Source organism: Spea bombifrons, chromosome 3 (assembly GCF_027358695.1).
Source record: "Spea bombifrons isolate aSpeBom1 chromosome 3, aSpeBom1.2.pri, whole genome shotgun sequence".
Lineage (NCBI taxonomy): Eukaryota > Metazoa > Chordata > Amphibia > Anura > Pelobatidae > Spea > Spea bombifrons.
The window spans coordinates 802,893-808,892 of record NC_071089.1 but is presented as its reverse complement, the minus strand read 5'-3'; positions in this window follow the sequence as shown (position 1 = coordinate 808,892).

The following is a 6,000-nucleotide window of genomic DNA, read 5'->3' as shown; positions in this document are numbered from 1 at the left end:
ATATGTCTAATAGCTCCATATAATAACCCATGCAATACCCCTATATAATAACACTTCTAATAATGCCATATGATAACCCATGTAATACCCCTATATAATAACACTTCTAATAACGCCATATAATAACCCATGTAATACCCCTATATAATATTACTTCTAATAACTCCATATAATAACCCATGCAATACCACTATATAATAACACTTCTAATAACTCCATATAATAACCCATGTAATACCCCTATATAATAACACTTCTAATAACGCCATATAATAACACATGCAATACCCCTATATAATAACACTTCTAATAACTCCATATAATAACCCATGTAATACCCCTATATAATAACACTTCTAATAACTCCATATAATAACCCACGTGATACCCCTATATAATAACACTTCTAATAACTCCATATAATAACCCATGTAATACCCCTATATAATATTACTTCTAATAACTCCATATAATAACCCATGCAATACCACTATATGATAACACTTCTAATAACTCCATATAATAACCCATGTAATACCCCTATATAATAACACTTCTAATAACTCCATATGATAACCCATGCAATACCCCTATATAATAACACTTCTAATAACTCCATATGATAAGCTGAACATTGCCCACGGGACTCGCAAAGCATTATTGGACGATAAAGTGTCATCTGGAGCAGGGTATTTGCCCCATGGGGTCTGTGAATTGCCCGTCCCTTTACGCGTTTGTTTGGCTGTTATTTGTAGACCTGTCCCTCAGGGCCGCGCACATCATGTTTCAGCAACGCGCAACTGCCACGTATGAAATGCCTGGGACTGTGACACCTTCAGCAGCAAAACCCTTACAAAAAAATGACTGCAGTTTTTCTGAAGTAATACTGCTATTTTTTGGACATGAAAAAACTGCAATACTGCACATTTACTGCACTTTTACTGCATTTGTACTTCACTGTACTGCAGTTTTACTGCAGTTATTTTTGTACGGAAGTACAAATGCAATAAAGCTGCAGTATATTGAAGCACAACTGTAGGTTTGCAGTATAAAAAAAAAGTGTGGTAAATGTGCAGTAATACTGCAGTAAAAGTGCAGTATTGCAGTTTTTTCATGTCCAAAAAATAGCAGTATTACTTCAGAAAAACACCAGTAATTTTTTGTAAGGGAAGAGTTAACTCTGCGGGAATGGAAGATAATTCCTACATCTGGGCTCCGGGCAGAGTCTGTCTGCCCCTTCCAGATACTCGGCACTGATCTACGGTGACAGATCCCACCTGGGACCCCCATCCCGGGGTCTAACCAATTATGGGCCACGTCTGACGTTATTTACTAAACTGGAGCAGATTTATAAAACAATAATAAAATGGATTCCCTTAACCCGTTCAGTGCGGGTAGGCCCCTACATCTGTATGCAGTAAGCAGGAGTGGGGGATGGGGATGAGTTGCTACAAACAAGCCCCCAATATCAGACTAGCACCCCTATGTATGAAGATAAACCCTCCCTTTGTGGCTGCGCAATCTGTCCTGAAATTAATATTTTGGTTAATACATAGAAAATACGTCATTTTTGATAATTTTGTCACCTTTTCTGCACCAAATTATTTGCCGTTTTATTATGAAAAAAGAGGATGTAAAAACTCTCATTACCCCCCCCCCCGCGTCTTCTCCGGGGCAAAAAAAGAGCCTTAGATTGCCAGCTCCGTGGACGAGCCCTACTCAGTATTGTCAGTGCAGCGCATTATGGTGGCAGTGGAAGGGTTACCGTGTGTTCCGTGTAAAGGACACACATGTGATGTGCTGATATGTGGCGGCGGTGCACACGGAGCCGCTGCTGTAACCTTTGAATGGTGAGAGTCAGCGAGAAGCCATCACGTATCACACGCGGCGTCACGGCTAATAATACCGCGGGGGCCGTCACGTGACCACAGACACCCGAAACCGCCGCGTCTCCCAGCTCTTTGTCATCGGGAACAAGACTAAACACGCCACTGATTTACCTATACATTATACAGGGGCCGGTCACTGATTTATCTATACATTATACAGGGGGCCGGTCACTGATTTATCTATACATTATACAGGGGCTGGTCACTGATTTCTCTATACATTATACAGGGGGCCGGTCACTGATTTAACTATACATTATACAGGGGGCCGGCTCGCTGATTTATCTATACATTATACAGGGGGCCGGTCACTGATTTTTCTATACATTATACAGGGGGCCAGTCACTGATTTTTCTATACATTATACAGGGGCCAGTCACTGATTTACCTATACATTATACAGGGGCCGGTCACTGATTTATCTATACATTATACAGGGGGCGGCTCACAGATTCCTCTATACATTATACAGGGGCCGGTCACTGATTTATCTATACATTATACAGGGGCTGGTCACTGATTTATCTATACATTATACAGGGGCCGGTCACTGATTTATCTATACATTATACAGGGGCCGGTCACTGATTTATCTATACATTATACAGGGGCCGGTCACTGATTTACCTATACATTATACAGGGGCCGGTCACTGATTTATCTATACATTATACAGGGGCCGGGTCACTCATTTATCTATACATTATACAGGGGCCGGTCACTGATTTATATATATACATTATACAGGGGGCCGGTCACTGATTTATATATACATTATACAGGGGGCCGGTCACTGATTTATCTATACATTATACAGGGGGCCGGTCACTGATTTATCTATACATTATACAGGGGCCAGTCACTGATTTATCTATACATTATACGGGGGCCGGTCACCGATTTATCTATACATTATACGGGGGCCGGTCACTGATTTATCTATACATTATACGGGGGCAGGTCACTGATTTATCTATACATTATACAGGGGCCGGTCACTGATTTATCTATACATTATACAGGGGCCGGTCACTGATTTATCTATACATTATACAGGGGCCGGTCACTGATTTATCTATACATTATACAGGGGCCGGTCACTGATTTATCTATACATTATACAGGGGCCGGTCACTGATTTATCTATACATTATACAGGGGCCGGTCACTGATCTATCTATACATTATACAGGGGGCCGGTCACTGATTTATCTATACATTATTCAGGGGACCGGTCACTGATTTATCTATACATTATACAGGGGGCCGGCTCACTGATTTATCTATACATTATACAGGGGCCGGTCACTGATTTATCTATACATTATACAGGGGCCGGTCACTGATTTATCTATACATTATACAGGGGCCGGTCACTGATCTATCTATACATTATACAGGGGCCGGTCACTGATCTATCTATACATTATACAGGGGCCGGTCACTGATCTATCTATACATTATACAGGGGGCCGGTCACTGATTTATCTATACATTATTCAGGGGACCGGTCACTGATTTATCTATACATTATACAGGGGGCCGGCTCACTGATTTATCTATACATTATACAGGGGCCGGTCACTGATTTATCTATACATTATACAGGGGCCGGTCACTGATTTATCTATACATTATACAGGGGGCCGGTCACTGATTTATCTATACATTATTCAGGGGACCGGTCACTGATTTATCTATACATTATACAGGGGGCCGGCTCACTGATTTATCTATACATTATACAGGGACCGGTCACTGATTTATCTATACATTATACAGGGGGCCGGTCACTGATTTATCTATACATTATACAGGGGGCCGGTCACTGATTTATCTATACATTATACAGGGGCCGGCTCATATATATTAAGGGAATGCGCCTGCAACGGATCGTCGGTATCGGTTTCCATGGTAACTGCTCCACTGCTTTTCATTGTTTTTGTCACTTGTATCGCAGGCGGGGCCCCTAAGTCTCTTCACCCCGGGCCCCTGCACACAGACAGCTGGTGGGGCGCAGGGTAGTCTGTAACCGTATCCGACCCGTTCCCAGGAGACACGCGGTCACATGACACAGATATGTGTGCGCACACGCGGTGTGTGACGGGGGCCGTGACACCGACACCAAAAAAAGTCACATCACTCTCAGCCACGTTCTGTCCCTTCATGGATGATATTGTACCCATGACAGCCCCAGCGGGGGCAGAATTCTGCGCCTCCTAACGATAGGAGGGGGCATCACGGGAAGGTGTGGGGTTTTGTGGGGGGCTCATTGAAGGGTTAGTATGGGGGGGCTTGTTGGAGTAGACCCCCCAGTGCCCCAAATGTATGCGTCTGGAGGGGCTAATGTAATGCCCTGACTGGAGCCCGGGGGCATTTTAACGCAATATCCCCCTGACTCGTAGATTGTAAGCTCCTGTGCGCCAGGCCCTGCCCGCCTTTTGTTCACCCATTGTACAGCGCTGCAGAGTAGGATGGCGCTATAGATGACAGAGAAAGGGACGTAACCGCTAAGCCACGTTTAACCCTTTCCTCCCTGCCCTACATCGCACTTGCAGTCATTTTACTGGATTTGTAATTTCCCACTCCGGCGACCTTGGAAATTTAGGGCAAAATCTGAGTTTATTAGTTCTCCTTCTTAAAAAAAAATAGAAGTGGCTTTAACCCTTTCAGTACCAGGAACGCCTGTAGGAACGAAGGAATATAAATGATACGTAGCGTCCGATCCGCGGGGCGTGCGCGACCTTCTCCAAGGTCATTATCATTGGCTACATCGCTATATAAAGCCGCGTTTCCCACAATGCCTCTGGGCTGTCTAATTATATCACATCAACAAAAGGCACCTTCATTTACTCACAAAGCAGAGGTTGGGCTCTGGGAGGGAAGGTGTTAATTGACGTCACTGAGGTGTATGGAGGCTTTTTAACCCTTTACGTGCTCTGACGTTCGTTGTCACGGTGCAGGACTCAATAGTACACCTTGGGGTGCAAACCAAAAAGTGCATGCGCATCCAGAGAGCGGCTTGTACCCCAACACTCGGAGTTAGGGGGACCCCCCGGTGCCCCACGTGGATGCGCCTGGAGGGGCTAACGCGGGGGCATTTTGATGCAAATCCTACCTTTTGTCTAATATCCCCCTAAATCCCTGTGGATTGTAAGCTCCTGCGCGCCAGGCCCTCCTCACCCATTGTACTGCGCTGCGGAGTAGGATGGCGCTATATAAGCCAGCGAGTGATAATAAGGGGCACGTTCCGTTAGTATGTGGGTGACCTGCCTGCTCGGGGGGTATTTAATGATCTAATCTGTGGATTTATCTCCATCCTCCTGCCCCCCCGCGGGAGCAGCTGCTCCCCCCCCCCCCGGAGTCATTGGAAACGTGCAGGCAGACATGTAGCCAGATCGGTGACGGGGACGCAGGGCAGGGCCGCCCATCCGACACCCTCCATTCATAAAGAGCCATTAGACGGGGCAGTGCTGCCACCTTGTGACGCCCCCCAGGCACCTGCCTGCATCAGCCGAGTCCCATTAACTCTTTCACTTGGAAAGTCACCGGCGGCCAGCCGCGCGTCCAAAATGGGGTGCATGATGGAGACCCCCGGGGGCCGCCGTCACATAACGTGCCCCCCCGCTCAGTGTTATATGCTGACAACACGCAACACGGCTGGCTGGGCACAAATCACGCGTCACGGAGACCGTCTACATGATCTGCCCCGAAACCCCCTAATATTACCTTTAGCCCATCAGACCCTATTGCAGGGTCGTCATGGAAACCGTGACTTGTCACGAGGTAAATATATTCTGAATAGAGTCACCTGTATTCAAGCAGGGATTCCCGCTGTGATATAGCAGGGAGAAAAGAACCAATCGGGACGCTCAGATATCATTAAATCAGAGAATCTGCCAATTTACCCCGAGACTGGATCAAAACCAAAGACCCCAACACTGGGGTAAAAACCCTGAGAATCTGCCCATTCACCCCGAGACTGGGGTAAAAACCCTGAGAATCTGCCCCTTCACCCCGAGACTGGGGTAAAAACCCTGAGAATCTGCCCCTTCACCCCGAGACTGGGGTAAAACCCTGAGAATCTGCCCATTCACCCCGAGACTGGGG